We start from the raw sequence: 13749 nt of genomic DNA, 5'->3' as shown, positions 1-13749 counted from the left end.
TATATAAACAGTTACAGGAGCTCAGAGGTTGGAGTGATCACCCCCAGACTGGGATGATCAGAAATGATTTGGCCGTTTACTATCATTTTTTCCACACATCACCTTCCTATGAATTGTTCTTGACTATTTATAGGATTTTTAGTATTATTTAATTGGTGGTCAAATATTCCTAAAGCCAAATGGTCTTAAGATGAACAGTGTTTCAAGGGATATATCAGGGAAACATTATGGCTACTTAAGGAGCCTTACAGACTAAAGTTATTGCCCGCAGGCATCCCTGATGCATTGATGGAGACTTTTAAGTGGTGAAACTTGTTCTACCTTAAAGTGCCCATGTGATGAATAGATTGGGCCTGCTAAGGAAGAAGGAGCCTTGTAATTTAGTTAGAAACCTGTGACTATGTTGGAATGGGAATCAAGAGGACATGAGATTGTGTTGGAAAGAGATTGTTCTGTTGGACTTAAGGTACTTCTAGAAAATTGTGCTATCCTTACACAGGGATTTCGCTGATTTACCCTTTGGCTAGAGTAGTATAGTCATAGCATCAGAATTCCTAAATCCTATGACTAACTTCTATCCTTAAACGAAGTCATGTCTCATGGTTGTGGGTTGTTGTCAGAAAAAAAGATAAGACAGGGAGATGGAGAATAAGAGAAGGGTTGATTTACTTAGTTCATACAATAAACATTTATTGAGATATTTTCGTGTGTATTGGGTGGATACCAGGTTTTCAAAGTAAGACACTGGATTACAACCTCAAAGACTACCAAGTTTACTGGGGGAGACTGGCATGTGAATAAATCCTCTTATTTTAGAGTAAATAAGGGCAGTGGTGTAAGTGCATACAAGATCTGTGATGTCACAGTGGGGCAGTGATTAACTTTTCAATGCGGGGAAGAAGACCTGATCAGGGAGGGTTTCTAGATCTTATCACAAGATCAGATGGATGGATGATCAGGAAAGAGGGGGCATCCCAAGGAAAGTAAACTGCATGTGCAAGGCATGGAAGTGTGGAACATAGATTGGAGGAACCAGAAAGAACTCAGGTGTGGTTAGAGGATGAAATAACTGAATGGGATGCAGGGGGAAGTGATGGCAGTGTCAAATATAAAATTGCAGAGGTAGATAAGCAAAGTCCTGTGAGTCGTACCCACTAGAGATGGGAGCATTCAGAATAGTGGTTTGGAGCAAGAATTGGAGGGAAGAGAATTAGGTATGGGAGTCAGTTTGTGGTCCAGGTGAGAGATGATGCTGGTCTTAACCAGTAGTGGAAATATGGGGATAGAGAGGATGGATTTTAGAAATATTTAGGATGTGGTCGGAATTTGCTGATCTACTGGGTTTGGAATAAGAATGCAAAGCTGATTCTTAAGGGTTGAGTGGAGGTGAGGTTAAACAGCAACCTGTTATTCCCCTCAGTTTGGTACCATGAACTGAAAATAGGAGAATTCAGGAAAACAGCAGTTTGATGGGATATTGATGGTGGAGGGGAAGGAACCACAGTGTCCATTTTGGAGAGAATTCAGGAGATCAAGGAAAACAGAGAAAAGGTTATCCTGGGAGAATATTTTTCTACTTGTGTCCGCTCAGCAAAATTGTAAGCTTCTTGAGAGCAAGTATCATGTTTTTATCATTCACTGAGTCAGCATAGTGTTGAATTCCCTTAACAAGAGCAAGGTGCCTATCAGATATTTGCTTGATGAGCAGAAGTAGAGGTAATGAGAGAACAGTTACATATTTGAAGTACATCCCACTTGTCCTTTTGTATATCTATCTGACAGTGATCACAGTAGGCACATTTTGACCTAAGTTCAGTTATTTGTTCCTTTTGGTGAATTTCTAGTTATATGTATGTTTTAAATCTTGAAGAATACACAGAATCCCAGTTTACAGACATCACCTTTAGGAAGAGGTGCTAGGAAGCTAAGGGTCAAAAGTAGGGGGGAGATAGATATATATATATATATATATATATATATATATATATATATATATATATATATTAGGAAGAGGTGCTAGGAAGCTAAGGCAAAAGTAGGGGGGAGATATATATATATATATGCCTGTTTTAGTTTGCTCAGGCTGCTGTAACAAAATACTATTGACTACACTAGGTAGCTTACACCCAATAGAAACTTATTTCTCACAGTTCTGTAAACTAAGAAGTCCTAAGACCAAGGTACCCAGCGATTCAGTGTCTGGTGAGGACATGATTCTAAATTATAGATGGCTGTCTTTTCACTGTGTCTTCATGGCAGAAGGAGGAATCAAGCTTTCTGGGGTTGGCTTTTGTAAGGTCACTAAACTCATTCATGAGAGTTTGGCACTCATGACCCAGTCACTTCCATAAGGCCCGGCATCCAAACACTATCACATTGGGGATTAAGTTTTAACATAGGAATTTGGGGGAGACATAAACATTCTGTCTGTAGCAGTGTGATTAGAATCTCCTAGCCTGGGACCTGGAATCAGCCATTTCTCTAAGGAGCACTGGTTTCTTTTAGAGGGAATGGTATTTAGAAAACAAAATTTAGGTGCTCATGGTACTTAATGCTACTGGAATGTTCTTGCTTCTAGGCCTTTTAATTGGAGAGAACTAAGAAATCATCCTTTAAAAAACACATGAGGTGATTAGAGACTAGGTTGTTTGAAACCAGCCCTTCTGCCAAATATAACTAGAAGAGCTAGATAAAAAGCCCAACTATTTGTAATCACTTAAAATTATTAAAGCAGTGAAGAATTACAAAATCAAAATCCCAGAAAAAAAGGAAAGCTCGATTACATGAGCCCAGTCATTTGGGACCACTGTCCCACTAAAGAGATCCTCTAATTCCTAATGCAGTGGTTAAGAAACTGAGGATTTGAGTGGAGTTCTTCACAGACCCTATGGTTAGATATAGTTCAAAGGTTAGAGTTCAGGGCATACCAGTGATAATACTATTCAGGTAAATTCCCAAGGCTTTTGGTTGGGTCTCTGAGAAGGGTACACTTGAGCAGTGGCAGTGAGCTGGGAGTAAAATGGCTTTCACAAAGACTGAAGTCCGGTTTCACATCTCTGATTGCATTCATTAAATTTAATTAAAAACCAATTGCCAGGGCCCTTAGGCTAGGTGTTTGCCAAAAGCAAATGTAAGTCTTCTCTGGAAGGAGATAACATTATCCAGAGACAAATTATCCTGTGGATTTTTCATATAGTGTGCAGAATTCAGGAAAATTGACTCATAGGAAATCTCTATTCTGAATATGTCTTTATATATTCTGGATACCAACTTTTTATAAATGCTTTTTATTTGTAACCATTTATGTGGTGAGATCTCCAAATTTGTGGTCTTTTTCCTTTCTTTAAATAGTGTCTTATGATGAATAAAAATTCTTAATTTCAACATAGTTAAAAATATCAGTCTTTTACACTTACTGATTTTTTTTTTTTTTTTTTAAGATTTACTTATTTGTCAGAGTGAGAGAGTGCACGCACACGCGAGCGTGCCGTCATGAGGGAGCAAGCACAAGCAGGGGAAGTGGCAGGCAGAAGAAGAAGCAGGCTCCCCTCTGAGCGGAGAGCCTGATGTGGGACTCCATCCCAGGATCTTGGGATCATGACCTGAGCCAAAGGCAGATGCTTACCCAACTGAGCCACCCATCGGTCCCTGATTTTTGCTGCTTATTTAAGAAACCCTTTCCTAAATCTAAAATCATAAACGGTACTCTTCTGTACTGTCTTTTTAGAGTAACACAGTTTTGTACTCTGTATTTAAATTATCAGTCCATCTGGAATTAATTTCAGTGATGGATGGTAACAGAAATTCAATAATCTTGTTTTTCATTTATTTGGCTTACTGTTCATCTCCACACTGTTATTGGAAAATGCCCTCTTATTTCCTGTGCCCAGTTTGCTTGGCATGTCATAGACTCTATGAATGAACTTGTATAAAGTGTTTTCTTGATAGTCTGAAACTCTGTAGATTCCTTTTGGTTTTCATAGCATATTGTCTACTTTACAGATGTATTTGTTTAATACTGTGTTCATTTTTAAATTTTCACCTTTACTTATCGATTACATATACTTTTCATTTATTATTAAAATAATACCGGGACTAAAACGTTAATTTCCTTTTTATCTATTTTCAATTTCCCGTTTTTGTAGTGATCTTTACAGTTCTAAGATTTGTTTGATACATTTTCTTGAGTTGTTTGTCTTGGACTAATAGAACATTACCCTAATAGAACATTAGAATCACCTAGAGAGTTTAAGTCTATTATTTGGGCTCTACTACTAGCCCAGTTAAGTTGGTATTAAAGTTGCCCAGGTGACTTCTATATACAGTCAAGTGGAGAACCACGGGTATGGCTGGATAATTTTGGTTGTTCCCATTTCTCCCTAGGTATATTTTTGTTTTGCAAAGTCTCTTTTGATTTTTAAAGTTATTTCTTTTCTTTTTAACAAGATTTTGTGAAACTTTGACATTCAAAAACATATAAAGTTTCATTTTCATTGTTACTAATCGCTGAAATTTTATGCCCCTTCACAATGCATATTCCATGCAATTGAATTCAACATAAGTTATTGAGCATCTGCTTTGTGCCAGACATTGTGCAATGGCTAAATGAATAAGAAAAGCTCTTTGACCTTTTGACTTTTGACAGTCTAAGTAATTATAATATACAATTGTATACAAGTATATAATATACAAAATATACAGATGTATATATATATACAAGTTCAGAAAACATGTTCTTTAACTATTTTTCTGACTATTGCTAACATTTGGGGAAAGAAATATTTTCTGATGGTCATTTGAAATTGTTCTATCCATTAGTTGCCACCGCCGCCGCCTTCTTTTTTAAAGATCTTATTTAGTTGTCAGAGAGCACATGCAGTGGAAGCAGCAAACAGAGGGAGAAACACGCTTCCCGCAGAGCAAGAAGCCCAATGTGGGATTTGATCTCAGGATCCTCGGATCTTGACCTGAGCTGAAGACCGACACAGCTGACTAAGCCACCCATGTGTCCCTAGTTACCACCTTCTACATAGTTATTAAATTGTTCCAATTCACGCCTCAGTGCTTCTAGTTATCAAAATACTTCAAGTATGAATTTAGGGTATAATTTATTAAGCTGTTATTAAAATGAAAATTGAGCTTAATCAGCATTATCTGCAAGATTTGAATTTAGACCATTTAAAAATGAGTTTGTTTCAGTTAATTATTTTTTTAAAAATCTACTTTCAGGGGTGCCTGGGTGGCTCAGTCATTAAGTGTCTGCCTTTGGCTCAGGTTATGATCCCAGGGCTCTAGGATCGAGCCCCACATTGGGCTCCCTGCGAGCCTGCTTCTCCGTCTCCCACTCCCCCTGCTTATGTTTCCTCTCTTGCTGTGTCTCTTTCTCTGTCAAATGAATAAATAAAATCTTTTTTTTTTAAATCTACTTTCAGTCCACAAGAGCCAAAATATGGAAAGAGCCTAGGTGTCCATCAAAGATGAATGGTTAAAGAAGTGGTATATATACATAATGGAATATTATGCAGTCAACAAAAATGAAATTTCACCATTTGCAACAACAGAGATGGAACTAGAGGGTATTATGCTAAGCGATATAAGTCATTTGGAGAAAGACAATTATCATATCTTACTGATAAGAGGAATTTTAGAAATAAGACAGAGAATCATCGGGCAAGGGGAAAAATAAGACAAAAGGAAAGGGAGACAAACCATAAGAGACTCTTAACCTAAGGAAAAAACTGAGGGTTGCTGGAGTGAGGGATGTGGGAGGAATGGGGTACCTGGGTGATGAACAGTAGGGAGGGTTTGTGCTGTGGTAGTTGCTGTGAATTGTATAAGACTGATGAATCATAGACCTGTACCCCTGAAACAATAAATTATATGATAATTTTTAAATATCTACTTTCATGTATATAGTTGAGTATATTTATGTGGGTCAAATTCTAGGACTCCATTCTGTTCTACTGATCTGTGTGTCTGTTCCTTGGCTGATACTATTCTGTTGAGTACTGTACCTTTTATAGTAAGTCTTGAAGTTTGATAGTGGGGAATCCCTCAGCTTTGTTTTTCTTCACTGTTATGTTGGTTATTCTTGGTCATTTGTCTTTACATATAGATTTTAGAATTTCTTTGTTGATATCTACAATTATGGATAGTGGTAATTTTGATTGGGATTGCATTGAATCTGCAGAGCTCGAGAATTGATGCCTTAATGTTGAGTCTTCCAGTCCATGAACATGGACTGGTCTCTCCATTTATATCTTCTTTGATTTCTTTCATCAGCAATTTATAGTTTTCCAGTAGATCTTATCTATACATATTGTTTGATTTATACTTGATTGGGTTTTTTGTTTGGTTGGTGCTGTTGTAAAGGCCCCCCCCAACCAAATTTCAGATTCTAGTTATTACTGGTATATTGGAAAACAGTCAACTTTCATATATTTACATTCTGTCTTAAAAATTTGCTATACTTTTTAGTACTGGGAGGTTTCTTTTTTTTTGATATTAATGATTCTTAGGGATTTTTTTTCCCCCATAGAAAACAGTGTCCTCTGTTTTTAAAAAAAAAAAAAAAAAAAAAAAAGGCTGTTTAATTGCTTTCTTCCCAATCTGTATGCCTTTTATTTCTTTTGCGTGTCTTACTGTATTAGTGGGGACTTCACTACAATGTTGAATAGGAGTAGAGGCTTTGTTCCAACCTTAGGGTGAAAGCTTCTAATTTTCTACCATTACTTATGATGTTAGGTGTAATTGGAGGGGCTGCAATTTTTTAAAGATTTATTTAGAGAGCAAGCACAGTGGGAGGGGCAGAGGGAGAAAGAGTCTTAGGCAGACTTCATGCTGAGGACAGAGCCTGATGCAGGACTTGATCTTATGACTGATATGATCTGAGCCAGAACCAAGTATCCTTAACTGACTGTGCCACCCAGGTTCCCTGGGGGTTGTGATTTTTTTAATTATTATTAAATTGAGGGGGTTTTCCTTCATTCAGGTTTGCTGTGAGGTTTTATTGTGAGTAGGTGTTGGATCTTGTCAGATTTTCTTTGTCAATTCTTATGATTTTTCTTATTTAGCTTACTGATGTGTGGTGGATTACAGTGATTGATTGTTGAATTTTAAACCAGCCTTCCATACCTGGAATAAATTGTACTTGGTAATTATAAACTAAGGTTTATAATTATTTTTATATATTTTTGTATTCAATTTGCTAACATTTTGTAGAGGGCTTTTACATCTGTGTTCATGAACAATACTAACTACTCTGTACTTTTCCTTTCTTGTAATGTCTTTGGGTTTGGTATTAGGATAATGCTGGTCTCCTAGAAATTAGTTAATAAGCTCCCTCCTCAGTGGAGAGCCTGCTTCTCCCTCTCTCTCTGCCTGCAGCTCTGCCTACTGATGCACGCTCTCTATCAAATAAATAAATAAAATCTTTAAAAAAGAAGTGTTCCCACATACTTTTCTTGAAGATTTTATTTTGAAATTTGTTACCACTTTTTTCTTAAATGTTTGAGTACCTGTTTTCAATTTTTGGGAGTATATACCTAAGAGTAGAATTGTTGGATCATATGGTAATTCTTTTTTTTTCTTTTTTCTTTTTTTTAAGATTTTATTTATTTATTTGACAGACAGAGATCACAAGTAGGCAGAGAGGCAGCAGAGAGAGGAAGGGAAGCAGGCTCCCGGCTGAGCAGAGAGCCCGACTCAGAGCTTGATCCCAGGACCCTGGGATCATGACCTGAGCTGAAGGCAGAGACTAACCCAATAAGCCACCTAGTGCCCCTCATACGGTAATTCTTTATTTACCTTCTTAAGAAACTCCAAAACTGTTTTTAACAGTGACTTCACCATTTTACATTCCCACCAGCAACATAAAATAGTACCTGTTTCTCTACATCCTTGCCAACAATGTTTTTTGTTTTTGTTTTGATAGCCCAGTTGCTGGGGGGTGAGGTAGTATCTCATGGTTTTGACTTGTAGTTCTTTAATGACCAATGAAGTAGAATATCTTTTCATGTGCTTCCAGACCATTTGTCTTTTTTGAAGAAATGTCTATTTATGTCCTTGCACGATTTTTAATTAGGCTGACTTTGTTGTCGAGTTGTCAGAGTTCATTACATATAATAAGCTCTTATCAGATACATGATTTGCAAATATTTTCTCCAAATTTATAGTTATCTTTTTACGTTCTTGATAATCTTTACACAGTTGTTTTTAAATTTTTTTTTTTAAATAGATTTTTTTGAGAGAGAGCATGAGGGGCAGAGGGAGAAGCAAACTTCCCACTGAGCACAGAGCCTGACACAGGGCTCCATCTGGGGACTCTGAGATCTTGACCTGAGCCTAAACCAAGAGTGGAGGCTTAACCAACTGAGCCACCACGTCCCCCAGTTGTTTTTAATTTTAACAAGGTTCAGTTTATGTATTTTTTCTGTTTTTATTCATGCTTTTGGGACATTTCTAATTATCCATTGCTAAATCTGATACTTTGAGAGTTTTATAGATTTAGCTAGGTCTTTGACTCATGTAACTGGACTCCATATACTGGAGGTAGGAGTACAGCTTGCTTTTTTTATTTTATTTTTTTAAGATTTTATTTATTAGAGAGAAACAGAATGAGCAGGGAGTAAGGGGGAGAGGAAGAAACAGACTACCTGCTGAGCCGAAGGCAGACACTTAACTGACTGAGCCACCCAGGCGCCCACAGCTTGCTTGTTTTTTTTTTTTTTTTTTTTTTTTAAGATTTTATTTATTTGACAGAGAGAAATCACAAGCAGGCAGAGAGAGAGAGAGGAGGAAGCAGGCTCCCCGCTGAGCAGAGAGCCCGATGTGGGACTCCATCCCAGGACCCTGAGATCATGACCTGAGCCAAAGGCAGCGGCTTAACCCACTGAGCCACCCAGGCGCCCCCACAGCTTGCTTTTAATTAGTGTTTGCATGGTATATTTCTGTATGCCTTAACCTTTTAATCTTAGTCTTTATATTTAAGTGGGTATTTGGTAGGCAACATATAGTTGGGTCTTGATTTTAATTCCTCCTTCCCCCACTCTGGCACACCATCTTTTAGTTGGTTTATTTAGACTCTTCACATTTAAAACTACTATTGATATAGCTGCATCAACATCTACAGTGTTGTAATTGGTGTCTATTATACTTTGTTACTTTTTCCCATCTCAAAAAAAGTTTTTTTTGCCTTGTGTTGTTTTAATTGAGCACTTTATGATTCATTTTATCTCGTGTTTTTACATATCAATTGTATGTTTTTAAGAAAATTCTAGCGATTATCCCAGATTTTGAAATACATTTACAATTAACAAACTTAATTTATAACTAATAATTTATTAGCTAATAACATAATGCTGTTTCACATGAAATGTGAAATGAGGATTCTTCTAACACTGTATTCCCAATCCTCCCTCCTGTCCAATATGACATTGTTTTCTTTCATTTCACTTATCTGTATAGTGTTTTCATCCAGTACACATTTACTATTATTACTTTAAATAGTTATTTTTTAAATCACTTAAGAATAAGGAAAGTAAAAATTTGCTTTTATTTTTTTGATACCCTTTCTTTATATAGATGTAAGTTTCTAACTACATAATTTTTCTTCTCCCTAAAGAACTGTGTTTAAACATTTCTGGTAGGCCAAATCTGTGATGAATGCCCTCAATTTTTACTTGAGAGTCTTTATTTCTCCTTCTCGTTTGAAAGATAATTTTGTTGGACATAGAATTTTAGGTTGGTGATTTTTTTTTTTCAACACTTTAAATAACTCTATCCTCTTTGTACTTGCATAGTCTCTAACAGGAAGTCCTTGGTAATTCTCAGCCTTGTTCTCCTATAGATAAAGTGGTTTTCTTTCTGCTTTGTTTTCCTCCAAGATTTTCTCTTTGCTTTGGTGTTTTGCAGCTTGAATATGATATCTACTATTTGTCATTTTTTTGGACCATTATTCTCATTTGTGTTCTCTTTGCTTCCTGGATCTTTGGTTTGGTGTCTGTCATTAATTTTGGAAAGTTCTCAGCCATCATTATTTCAAGTAATTTTTCTGTTCCATTTCCCCTTTTATCTCCTTCAGGTATTCCAATTATGTATTACATCTTTTGAAATTGTTTCACAGTTCTTAGACATTCTTTTCTTTTCATTTTCATGTTTTTCTTTTTAAAATTTCAGTGTCTCCAATTCATGGATTCATTTCTCGACTATGTCTTGTTTACTGATCAACCTCTCAAAGGTATTCTTCATTTCTGCTATGATATTATATTTCTAGCATTTCCTTTTGATTCTTAGTGTTTCCATCCCTGTACTTGCCCTCATTATCCATCTCTTCTTGGATAATATCGACTTTTTTTTCCCATAAGAATCAGAATGTCAGACTTTATGTCACATCTAATCCTGGTTCTGATGCTTGCTTTGTTTCTTCAGACTGTACTTTTTCTTGCCTTTTAGAATGCCTTGAAATTTCATGTTGAAAACTGGACATGATATATAAGGTAATAGGAACTGAGGTAAATTGGTCTGAAGTATGAGGTTTTATTTTAGTCAGGCTAGGAGTTTGTTAATATTTGCTGTAGCTGTAGGTGCTATAGGATTAAAGTTATTCTAGTGTCCTTGTATTTACCTCCTTTGTTATCTTGAACATTCATAACAACTCCCATTTTGCATCTCTTTTAGCTGTAATTGGTTGTTATACTGTAGCTCTGTTGGTGTGGTGGGAAGATGTGGGGGGCTGGAAGCATTCTACAATCTTATTAAGTCTATGTTTAGTGGCCTATGTCCCTGGACTATGACATTCCTAAGTATTTAATTTCTTGCCCACTTCTGGTGACACAAGAAGACTAAAAGAAGATGAGAGTCTGGTAAATTTCCTTTCCCAAAGTGGGACAGGGAAATGTGCAGCCATTTGCACAATTTTCCTTCTTGCTATTTTTTTCCTGTTGTTATCCTATATATGCTTTATATTGGTCCTTAAAATGAAATGTATGACTTAGGACATGAAGGTCTTTTTTAAGAGATGAAAATCTATTTTTCACTAAGCCAAAAAACTTGACTTTATTTTGCTCTGATTTGGAAGTAAGTGTAGGTAATCCATCAATTGTTATTTTCCCCTGTAACGAAGACACATTGACATTAATCTTCAATTATCATTTGTCACACATATTACTTTTTTCAACTTTTTATTGTAGAAGAAGCTGATTAAATGTCATTTATGAAACTGAAACAAAATTTCGGTTTAACTGTTTTGAAGTTTTGGGTGACTATATAACAGAAGGGAGTGTGATATCTAAAACAATTTATAAAGATTCAGTGAGTCTAATATTATAGAATTTTTAAGTATTTCTAACAAAGATGATTTAAAGCACTTATAAACTCAGTTTTTAAAATTTGTAAAATAGTCTTACATTTTAAAATTTTAATTGGGGGCACCTGGGTGGCTCAGTGGGTTAAAGCCTCTGCCTTCGGCTCAGGTCATGATCCCAGGGTCCTGGGATCAAGCCCCACATCGGGCTCTCTGCTCTGAGGGAGCCTACTTCCTCCTCTCTCTCTCTCTCTCTCTCTCTCTGCCTGCCTCTCTGCCTACTTGTGATCTCTGTCTGTCAAATAAATAAATAAAATATTTAAAAATAAAATAAAATAAAATATTTAATTGAAATATAGTTGTTATGCAATAAGTTTTAGTTATACAACCTAGAGATCAGTGATTGTATAAATTATGAATATCAGTAATAAATGTTTTACAATATTATTGACTGAATTCTCTGAACTTTCATTCCCGTGACTCATTTATTTTATAATTGGAAGTTTATATTTCTTAATCCCCTTCACCCATTTTGCCCATCCTCCCACTTCTCTTCCCTTTGGCAACCAGTACTCTGTATTTATGAGTTCGTTTCTCTCTTGTTATTTTTTTGTGTTTGTTTTTTAGATCATCTATATAAATGAAACCATGTGATACTTGTTTTTGTTTGGCTTATTTCATTTAGCAGAGTACCCTCTAGGTCCATTCCTGTCACAAATGACAAGATTTCATTCCTCTTTACAGCTGAGTTGTGTGTGTGTGTGTGTCTTCCTCATTTATTTATAGACAGACACTTAGGTTGCTTCCATATCTTTGCTGTTGTAAAGAATGCTACAGTAAACATGGGGTGTATGTATCTTTCTGAATTAGTGTTTTCATTTTCTTCTGGTAAATACCCAGAAGTAGAATTACTGGGTTGTATGGTAGTTCTATTTTTAATTTTTTGAGGAAACTCCATACGGTTTTCCATAGCAGTTGGTCCAGTTTACATTCCTGCCAGAATGTGTGAGCACTTTCTTTTCTCCACATCCTCACCAACACTTGTTTCTTGTCTTTTTGATGTTATCCATTCTGACTAGTGTGAGGTAATACCTCATTGTGGTTTCGATTTGCATTTCCCTAATGATTGGTCATGTTGAGCATCTTTTCATGTGTCTTTTGATCATCTGTATGTCTTCTTTGGAAAAATTCTCTTTATGTCTTCTGCCTGTTAGTTAGATTATTTGTGTTTCTGGTGTTGAGTTATAGGAGTTCCTTATATATTTTGCATATTAACCCTTATTGGATATATCATTTGCAGATATTTTCTCCCACTCAGTTAGTTGCCTTTCCATCTTATTGATGGTTTCCTTCATGGTGCAGAATCTAGTTCAGTATCATCTAGTTCAATATCATCTACCTCAGTATCATCCTAATGATTTGTTTTTGCTTTTGTTTCCCTTGCCTGAGGAAAATATTGCTGTAGTTGATGTCCAAGAGATTACTGCCTAAAATTTTCTTTTAGGAGTTTTATGGTCTCACATTTAGGCCTTTAATCCATTTCGGGTTTATTTTTGTGAATGATGTAAAGAAGTAGGCCAGTTTCATTCATTGACATGTAGCTGTCCAGTTTTCCAGCACCATTTATTGAAGAGATTGTGTTTTCTCCATTTTATATTCTTGCCTCCTTTGTCATAGATTAACTGGCCATATATGCTTGGGTTTTATTTTTGAATTCTCACTTCTGTTCCACTGATCTATTTTTCTACCAATACCATATTGTTACTACATATAACTTTGTGATATATTTTAAAATCAGGATTATGATACCTTGAGCTTCTTTCTCAAGTTTGCTTTGGCTATTCAGAGTCTTTTGTGGTTGCATACAAATTTTAGTATTCTTGTTCTGTGATAAATGATGTTGGTATTTTGGTAGGAATTGCGTTGAATTTGTGGGTTGCTTTGGGTAACATGAACATTTTAACACTATTCTTCCAATCCAGAACCTGATATTTTCCTTATTCTTTTTTTTAATATTTTTTGAAATAGATTATATTTGTACATACTACAAAATTCAAAAGGCAGCAAAGTATATCTTTATGTATCCTGAAAACTAAATCTGGGGCGCCTGGGTGGCTCAGTGGGTTAAAGCCTCTGCCTTCAGCTTGGGTCATGATCACAGGGTCCTGAGATCAAGCCCCACATAGAGCTTTCTGCTCAGTGGGGAGCCTGCCTCCCCCCTCTCTCTACCTGCCTCCCCCCTCTCTCTACCTGCCTCCCCCCTCTCTCTACCTGCCTCCCCCCTCTCTCTACCTGCCTCCCCCCTCTCTACCTGCCTCCCCCCTCTCTCTACCTGCCTCCCCCCTCTCTCTACCTGCCTTCCCCCTCTCTCTACCTGCCTCCCCCCTCTCTCTACCTGCCTCCCCCCTCTCTCTACCTGCCTCCCCCCTCTCTCTACCTGCCTCCCC

The 13749-nt window shown here is 36.6% G+C and overlaps 2 protein-coding genes across 3 annotated transcripts in view; both read left to right on the top strand.

Moving 5' to 3' along the window:
• The window catches only part of RNF103 (ring finger protein 103), a 66854-nt gene extending 58165 nt beyond the window's left edge, over positions 1-8689 (top strand). The window contains exon 5 of the transcript XR_009357339.1: positions 8673-8689. The gene's annotated coding sequence lies outside the window, so the exon portion shown is untranslated. The remainder of the gene's footprint in view (positions 1-8672) is intronic.
• Positions 1-13749, top strand: part of CHMP3 (charged multivesicular body protein 3) — a 49999-nt gene that overhangs the window by 2526 nt on the left and 33724 nt on the right. The gene's annotated exons all lie outside the window — the stretch shown is intronic.

The sequence above is a fragment of the Mustela lutreola genome, chromosome 9 (assembly GCF_030435805.1).
Source record: "Mustela lutreola isolate mMusLut2 chromosome 9, mMusLut2.pri, whole genome shotgun sequence".
Lineage (NCBI taxonomy): Eukaryota > Metazoa > Chordata > Mammalia > Carnivora > Mustelidae > Mustela > Mustela lutreola.
Note: the sequence above shows the minus strand (reverse complement) of the source record. Positions and strands in the feature narration are given on the sequence as shown.